We start from the raw sequence: 10,000 nt of genomic DNA on the forward strand, positions 1-10,000 counted from the left end.
GGCCTTTTTCGTAAAATCGTTCCCCTGCCGGGCGGAGGACGGACCCGGGCTTTTCTTCCGTCAGTTGTGTCCTCCTGATGTATCCAGACACCACCCAAGGCTCAGGAATCGTCTTATGCGGAAAAAGGGCCAATTTATCAGCGACGCATCCGTTAGTTCAACTAGAGGAAGTGTGAAATTTTCCTACAAAATAAGGTGCCAGCGCGGCGTTTTCAGGGGAGACTCGTAACGTCTGAGCCTCAGAGAGCGCGACCCGGCCGAATGCGAGCGGCAGGTCCCCTAAAATCGGCCTACCTAACACGCACGGATGGGACTTTGAAATCTGAAGACGTGGAGGGCACGAACGGGAATATATATGCGGCAGAAGCCAGAGACACCGCCGGCAGCCTCACCGTGACCGCACGAGAAGTCGTCACTTGCGCCAATCTTGCACTCGAGTGCCGAGTCACCTACGAGCAGACCCCTGCTTCTGCCTGTCCATTGAGGGCAGCCGAGCACGCGATTCCCCAGGAGACGGACTTCTGTACACTTGTGCCCCTCTTGCCCTAAACGGGGTTCGAGCAGCGCGGGGAGAGGAATTCAGTCCCCGGCGGATGCGCGCTCGTTCTAAGTGCAGCTTCCGAGAGGCCGCCCGTGAAGGCCATCACTTGTGCCACTCTTGCACTCGGAATCGAGTGCCGACTCGAACCGGAGCCTCCGCCGGCCACTGCGTGGGTTGACGGGCGCCGACCCCGATGAAGACGGCGATCGGTGCACATGTGCCCCCCATGCCCTAAACGGGGTTCGAGCAGCGCGGGGAGAGGAATTCAGTCCCCGGCGGATGCGCGCTCGTTCTAAGTGCAGCTTCCCAGAGGCCGCCCGTTAAGGCCTTCACATGTGCCACTCTTGCACTCGTAGATGAGTGCCGACTCGAGCCCGAGTCTCCGCCGGACACCGCGCGTGATGACGTGCGCCAACCCCGATGGACACGGCGGTCGGTGCACTTGTGCTCCACTTGCCCTAAACGGTTGCAAGTAGAGCGGGCCGAGGCCAGCAGTCCCCCGGCGGATGCGCGCTGGTTCTAAGTGCAGCTTCCCAGAGGCCGCCCGTGAAGGCCGTCACGTGTGCCGCTCTTGCACTCGGAATCGAGTGCCGACTCGAACCGGAGCCTCCGCCGGCCACTGCGTGGGTTGACGGGCGCCGTCCCCGATGAAGACGGCGATCGGTGCACATGTGCCCCTCTTGCCCTAAACGGGGTTCGAGCAGCGCGGGGAGAGGTCTTCAGTCTCCCGCGGATGCACGCTGGTACTAAGGGCCGGCTCACAGAAGCCACCTGTAAAGGCCGTCACATGTGCCACTCTTGCACTCGTAGTCGAGGGCCGACTCGAGCCCGAGCCTCCGCCGGACACCGCGCGTGTTGACGTGCGCCAACCCCGATGGACACGGCGGTCGGTGCATTTGTGCCCCACTTGCACTAAACGGTTGCAAGTACACCGGGCCGAGGAAAGCATTCCCCCGCGGTTGTCCGCTGGTACTAAGTGCAGCTTCCCAGAGGCCGCCCGTGAAGGCCGTCACGTGTGCCACTCTTGCACTCGGAATCGAGTGCCGACTCGAACCGGAGCCTCCGCCGGCCACTGCGCGGGTTGACGGGCGCCGACCCCGTTGAAGACGGCGATCGGTGCACATGTGCCACTCTTGCCCTAAACGGGGATCGAGCGGCGCGGGACGAGGCCTGCAGTCCCCCGCGTTGCCCGGTGGTACTGAGGGCAATCTCCCAGAGGCCGCCCGTGAAGGCCGTTACTTGTGTCACTCTTGCACTCAGTGCCCTGTGCCGACTCGAACCCGAGACTCGGCCGGTCTTCGCAGGCAACAGCGCGGGTTGACCACAAATTACACGGCGGTCGATACACTTGTGCCCCTCTTGCCCTAAACGGTCGCAAGTAGCGCGGGCCGAGGCCTGCAGTCCCTCGCTGTTGTCCGCTGGTACTAGGGGCAGCTTCCCAGAGGCCGCCCGTGAAGACCATCACTTGTGCCACTCTTGCACTCAGGCTCGAGTGCCGACTCGAACCCGAGACTCGACCAGTCTTCGCCGGCCACTGAGCGGGGTGACGGGCGCCGACCCCAAAGGACACGGCGGTCGGTGCACTTGTGCCACTCTTGCCCTAAACGGGGATCGAGCGGCGCGGGTCGAGGCCTGCAGTCCCCCGCGTTGCCCGGTGGTACTGAGGGCAATCTCCCAGAGGCCGCCCGTGAACGCCGTTACTTGTGTCACTCTTGCACTCAGTGTCCTGTGCCGACTCGAACCCGAGACTCGGCCGGTCTTCGCCGGCCACTGAGCGGGGTGACGGGCGCCGACCCCAAAGGAAACGGCGGTCGGTGCACTTGTGCCACTCTTGCCCTAAACTGCCTCAGCCAACGCGGGGCGGAAGCGCGAATGGCCTGCCGGCGACAGGGTCCCCGGCGGCCGGTAGTCCAATCTCAGACTTCCCCCTGCTCGAGGAGAGCCTCGCTCGCCAAGCTCATATACTATAGTCTGGACCCCCCTTATCTCAGCATTCGTCAGTCACGGAAGAGGCAGAGCCGCGGACACCGGCGGATGGCCCCTCGGCTGCCGCCAGAAATTTTAATTAAGTTTTTCTCTTCCTTAATCATTTCCGATCATACTAAATTTTGTATATGTTAGAATACATACACATACTTACTTATATAACCGCTTTATTTAATATTTTTCTGCACTTTAGAAATTTTCGGACTTAGCCGCTGAAGCGACTCAAGTAACACGCACGGTGGGACATAGCCGCAGAACTGGTTTCATGTACCACGCACCACGGGACATAGCCGCAGAATTCGTACCGTCCAAGTAAGGCCCAGCTAACACAGCGGAAATTTATTTTTAGTCAATTAACGGCATTACTATGCACAGCAAGGCCAACTTTCTTCAATTATGAATATTTTTCTGCATTTTGGAAATTTTCGGACTTAGCCGCTGAAGCGACTCAACTAACACGCACGGTCGGACATAGCCGCAGAACTGGTTTCAAGTACCACGCACCACGGGACATAGCCGCAGAATTCGTACCGTCCAAGTAAGGCCCACCTAACACAGCGGAAATTTATTTTTAATCTATTAACGATATTATTAAGCACAGCAAGGCCAACTTTCTTCAATTATGTATATTTTTCTGCATTTTGGAAATTTTCGGACTTAGCCGCTGAAGCGACTCAAGTAACACGCACGGTGGGACATAGCCGCAGAACTGATTTCAAGTACCACGCACCACGGGACATAGCCGCAGAATTCGTACCGTCCAAGTAAGGCCCACCTAACACAGCGGTAATTTATTTTTAATCTATTAACGATTTTATTAAGCACAGCAAGCCCAATTTTCTTCAATTATGTGTATTTTTCTGCATTTTGGAAATTTTTTGGACTTAGCCGCTGAAGCGACTCAACTAACACGCACGGTCGGACATAGCCGCAGAACTGATTTCAAGTACCACGCACCACGGGACATAGCCGCAGAATTCGTCCCGTCCAAGTAAGGCCCACCTAACACAGCGGAAATTTATTTTTAGTCAATTAACGGCATTACTATGCACAGCAAGGCCAACTTTCTTCAATTATGAATATTTTTCTGCATTTTGGAAATTTTCGGACTTAGCCGCTGAAGCGACTCAACTAACACGCACGGTCGGACATAGCCGCAGAACTGGTTTCAAGTACCACGCACCACGGGACATAGCCGCAGAATTCGTACCGTCCAAGTAAGGCCCAGCTAACACAGCGGAAATTTATTTTTAATCTATTAACGATATTATTAAGCACAGCAAGGCCAACTTTCTTCAATTATGTATATTTTTCTGCATTTTGGAAATTTTCGGACTTAGCCGCTGAAGCGACTCAAGTAACACGCACGGTGGGACATAGCCGCAGAACTGATTTCAAGTACCACGCACCACGGGACATAGCCGCAGAATTCGTACCGTCCAAGTAAGGCCCACCTAACACAGCGGTAATTTATTTTTAATCTATTAACGATTTTATTAAGCACAGCAAGCCCAATTTTCTTCAATTATGTGTATTTTTCTGCATTTTGGAAATTTTTTGGACTTAGCCGCTGAAGCGACTCAACTAACACGCACGGTCGGACATAGCCGCAGAACTGATTTCAAGTACCACGCACCACGGGACATAGCCGCAGAATTCGTCCCGTCCAAGTAAGGCCCACCTAACACAGCGGAAATTTATTTTTAGTCAATTAACGGCATTACTATGCACAGCAAGGCCAACTTTCTTCAATTATGAATATTTTTCTGCATTTTGGAAATTTTCGGACTTAGCCGCTGAAGCGACTCAACTAACACGCACGGTCGGACATAGCCGCAGAACTGGTTTCAAGTACCACGCACCACGGGACATAGCCGCAGAATTCGTACCGTCCAATTAAGGCCCACCTAACACAGCGGAAATTTATTTTTAATCTATTAACGATATTATTAAGCACAGCAAGGCCAACTTTCTTCAATTATGTATATTTTTCTGCATTTTGGAAATTTTCGGACTTAGCCGCTGAAGCGACTCAAGTAACACGCACGGTGGGACATAGCCGCAGAACTGATTTCAAGTACCACGCACCACGGGACATAGCCGCAGAATTCGTACCGTCCAAGTAAGGCCCAGCTAACACAGCGGAAATTTATTTTTAATCTATTAACGATATTATTAAGCACAGCAAGCCCAATTTTCTTCAATTATGTGTATTTTTCTGCATTTTGGAAATTTTTTGGACTTAGCCGCTGAAGCGACTCAACTAACACGCACGGTCGGACATAGCCGCAGAACTGGTTTCAAGTACCACGCACCACGGGACATAGCCGCAGAATTCGTACCGTCCAAGTAAGGCCCAGCTAACACAGCGGAAATTTATTTTTAGTCAATTAACGGCATTACTATGCACAGCAAGGCCAACTTTCTTCAATTATGAATATTTTTCTGCATTTTGGAAATTTTCGGACTTAGCCGCTGAAGCGACTCAAGTAACACGCACGGTGGGACATAGCCGCAGAACTGGTTTCAAGTACCACGCACCACGGGACATAGCCGCAGAATTCGTACCGTCCAAGTAAGGCCCACCTAACACAGCGGAAATTTATTTTTATTCTATTAACGATATTATTAAGCACAGCAAGGCCAACTTTCTTCAATTATGTATATTTTTCTGCATTTTGGAAATTTTCGGACTTAGCCGCTGAAGCGACTCAACTAACACGCACGGTCGGACATAGCCGCAGAACTGGTTTCAAGTACCACGCACCACGGGACATAGCCGCAGAATTCGTACCGTCCAAGTAAGGCCCAGCTAACACAGCGGAAATTTATTTTTAATCTATTAACGATATTATTAAGCACAGCAAGCCCAATTTTCTTGAATTATGTGTATTTTTCTGCATTTTGGAAATTTTTTGGACTTAGCCGCTGAAGCGACTCAACTAACACGCACGGTCGGACATAGCCGCAGAACTGGTTTCAAGTACCACGCACCACGGGACATAGCCGCAGAATTCGTACCGTCCAAGTAAGGCCCACCTAACACAGCGGAAATTTATTTTTATTCTATTAACGATATTATTAAGCACAGCAAGGCCAACTTTCTTCAATTATGTATATTTTTCTGCATTTTGGAAATTTTTTGGACTTAGCCGCTGAAGCGACTCAACTAACACGCACGGTCGGACATAGCCGCAGAACTGGTTTCAAGTACCACGCACCACGGGACATAGCCGCAGAATTCGTACCGTCCAAGTAAGGCCCACCTAACACAGCGGAAATTTATTTTTAATCTATTAACGATATTATTAAGCACAGCAAGCCCAATTTTCTTCAATTATGTGTATTTTTCTGCATTTTGGAAATTTTTTGGACTTAGCCGCTGAAGCGACTCAACTAACACGCACGGTCGGACATAGCCGCAGAACTGGTTTCAAGTACCACGCACCACGGGACATAGCCGCAGAATTCGTACCGTCCAAGTAAGGCCCAGCTAACACAGCGGAAATTTATTTTTAATCTATTAACGACATTATTAAGCACAGCAAGGCCAATTTTCTTCAATTATGTATATTTTTCTGCATTTTGGAAATTTTCGTACTTAGCCGCTGAAGCGACTCAACTAACACGCACGGTCGGACATAGCCGCAGAACTGGTTTCAAGTACCACGCACCACGGGACATAGCCGCAGAATTCGTACCGTCCAAGTAAGGCCCAGCTAACACAGCGGAAATTTATTTTTAATCTATTAACGACATTATTAAGCACAGCAAGGCCAATTTTCTTCAATTATGTATATTTTTCTGCATTTTGGAAATTTTCGGACTTAGCCGCTGAAGCGACTCAACTAACACGCACGGTCGGACATAGCCGCAGAACTGGTTTCAAGTACCACGCACCACGGGACATAGCCGCAGAATTCGTACCGTCCAAGTAAGGCCCAGCTAACACAGCGGAAATTTATTTTTAATCTATTAACGACATTATTAAGCACAGCAAGGCCAATTTTCTTCAATTATGTATATTTTTCTGCATTTTGGAAATTTTCGGACTTAGCCGCTGAAGCGACTCAACTAACACGCACGGTCGGACATAGCCGCAGAACTGGTTTCAAGTACCACGCACCACGGGACATAGCCGCAGAATTCGTACCGTCCAAGTAAGGCCCACCTAACACAGCGGAAATTTATTTTTAATCTATTAACGATATTATTAAGCACAGCAAGCCCAATTTTCTTCAATTATGTGTATTTTTCTGCATTTTGGAAATTTTTTGGACTTAGCCGCTGAAGCGACTCAACTAACACGCACGGTCGGACATAGCCGCAGAACTGATTTCAAGTACCACGCACCACGGGACATAGCCGCAGAATTCGTCCCGTCCAAGTAAGGCCCACCTAACACAGCGGAAATTTATTTTTAGTCAATTAACGGCATTACTATGCACAGCAAGGCCAACTTTCTTCAATTATGAATATTTTTCTGCATTTTGGAAATTTTCGGACTTAGCCGCTGAAGCGACTCAACTAACACGCACGGTCGGACATAGCCGCAGAACTGGTTTCAAGTACCACGCACCACGGGACATAGCCGCAGAATTCGTACCGTCCAAGTAAGGCCCAGCTAACACAGCGGAAATTTATTTTTAATCTATTAACGATATTATTAAGCACAGCAAGCCCAATTTTCTTCAATTATGTGTATTTTTCTGCATTTTGGAAATTTTTTGGACTTAGCCGCTGAAGCGACTCAACTAACACGCACGGTCGGACATAGCCGCAGAACTGGTTTCAAGTACCACGCACCACGGGACATAGCCGCAGAATTCGTACCGTCCAAGTAAGGCCCAGCTAACACAGCGGAAATTTATTTTTAGTCAATTAACGGCATTACTATGCACAGCAAGGCCAACTTTCTTCAATTATGAATATTTTTCTGCATTTTGGAAATTTTCGGACTTAGCCGCTGAAGCGACTCAAGTAACACGCACGGTGGGACATAGCCGCAGAACTGGTTTCAAGTACCACGCACCACGGGACATAGCCGCAGAATTCGTACCGTCCAAGTAAGGCCCACCTAACACAGCGGAAATTTATTTTTATTCTATTAACGATATTATTAAGCACAGCAAGGCCAACTTTCTTCAATTATGTATATTTTTCTGCATTTTGGAAATTTTCGGACTTAGCCGCTGAAGCGACTCAACTAACACGCACGGTCGGACATAGCCGCAGAACTGGTTTCAAGTACCACGCACCACGGGACATAGCCGCAGAATTCGTACCGTCCAAGTAAGGCCCAGCTAACACAGCGGAAATTTATTTTTAATCTATTAACGATATTATTAAGCACAGCAAGCCCAATTTTCTTGAATTATGTGTATTTTTCTGCATTTTGGAAATTTTTTGGACTTAGCCGCTGAAGCGACTCAACTAACACGCACGGTCGGACATAGCCGCAGAACTGGTTTCAAGTACCACGCACCACGGGACATAGCCGCAGAATTCGTACCGTCCAAGTAAGGCCCACCTAACACAGCGGAAATTTATTTTTAATCTATTAACGATATTATTAAGCACAGCAAGCCCAATTTTCTTCAATTATGTGTATTTTTCTGCATTTTGGAAATTTTTTGGACTTAGCCGCTGAAGCGACTCAACTAACACGCACGGTCGGACATAGCCGCAGAACTGATTTCAAGTACCACGCACCACGGGACATAGCCGCAGAATTCGTACCGTCCAAGTAAGGCCCAGCTAACACAGCGGTAATTTATTTTTAATCTATTAACGATTTTATTAAGCACAGCAAGCCCAATTTTCTTCAATTATGTGTATTTTTCTGCATTTTGGAAATTTTCGGACTTAGCCGCTGAAGCGACTCAACTAACACGCACGGTCGGACATAGCCGCAGAACTGGTTTCAAGTACCACGCACCACGGGACATAGCCGCAGAATTCGTACCGTCCAAGTAAGGCCCAGCTAACACAGCGGAAATTTATTTTTAATCTATTAACGACATTATTAAGCACAGCAAGGCCAATTTTCTTCAATTATGTATATTTTTCTGCATTTTGGAAATTTTCGGACTTAGCCGCTGAAGCGACTCAACTAACACGCACGGTCGGACATAGCCGCAGAACTGGTTTCAAGTACCACGCACCACGGGACATAGCCGCAGAATTCGTACCGTCCAAGTAAGGCCCACCTAACACAGCGGAAATTTATTTTTAATCTATTAACGATATTATTAAGCACAGCAAGCCCAATTTTCTTCAATTATGTGTATTTTTCTGCATTTTGGAAATTTTTTGGACTTAGCCGCTGAAGCGACTCAACTAACACGCACGGTCGGACATAGCCGCAGAACTGATTTCAAGTACCACGCACCACGGGACATAGCCGCAGAATTCGTCCCGTCCAAGTAAGGCCCACCTAACACAGCGGAAATTTATTTTTAGTCAATTAACGGCATTACTATGCACAGCAAGGCCAACTTTCTTCAATTATGAATATTTTTCTGCATTTTGGAAATTTTCGGACTTAGCCGCTGAAGCGACTCAACTAACACGCACGGTCGGACATAGCCGCAGAACTGGTTTCAAGTACCACGCACCACGGGACATAGCCGCAGAATTCGTACCGTCCAAGTAAGGCCCAGCTAACACAGCGGAAATTTATTTTTAATCTATTAACGATATTATTAAGCACAGCAAGCCCAATTTTCTTCAATTATGTGTATTTTTCTGCATTTTGGAAATTTTTTGGACTTAGCCGCTGAAGCGACTCAACTAACACGCACGGTCGGACATAGCCGCAGAACTGGTTTCAAGTACCACGCACCACGGGACATAGCCGCAGAATTCGTACCGTCCATGTAAGGCCCAGCTAACACAGCGGAAATTTATTTTTAATCTATTAACGATATTATTAAGCACAGCAAGCCCAATTTTCTTCAATTATGTGTATTTTTCTGCATTTTGGAAATTTTTTGGACTTAGCCGCTGAAGCGACTCAACTAACACGCACGGTCGGACATAGCCGCAGAACTGGTTTCAAGTACCACGCACCACGGGACATAGCCGCAGAATTCGTACCGTCCAAGTAAGGCCCACCTAACACAGCGGAAATTTATTTTTAATCTATTAACGATATTATTAAGCACAGCAAGGCCAACTTTCTTCAATTATGTATATTTTTCTGCATTTTGGAAATTTTCGGACTTAGCCGCTGAAGCGACTCAACTAACACGCACGGTCGGACATAGCCGCAGAACTGATTTCAAGTTCCAAGCACCACGGGACATAGCCGCAGAGCCATGACTTTTGAGTTAAATTTCGGAAATTTATTTTTAGACAATTAACGGCATTATTGTGCACAGCAAGCCCATTTTTTTTCAATTAAGAATATTTTACTGCATTTTGGAATATTTCGGACTTAGCCGCTGAAGTTATATTCGTTCTATTTCTTAT

This window comes from Zootermopsis nevadensis, unplaced genomic scaffold, assembly GCF_977971745.1.
Source record: "Zootermopsis nevadensis isolate Lab colony 2312 unplaced genomic scaffold, Znev_1.0 Znev_ptg000244l, whole genome shotgun sequence".
Lineage (NCBI taxonomy): Eukaryota > Metazoa > Arthropoda > Insecta > Blattodea > Termopsidae > Zootermopsis > Zootermopsis nevadensis.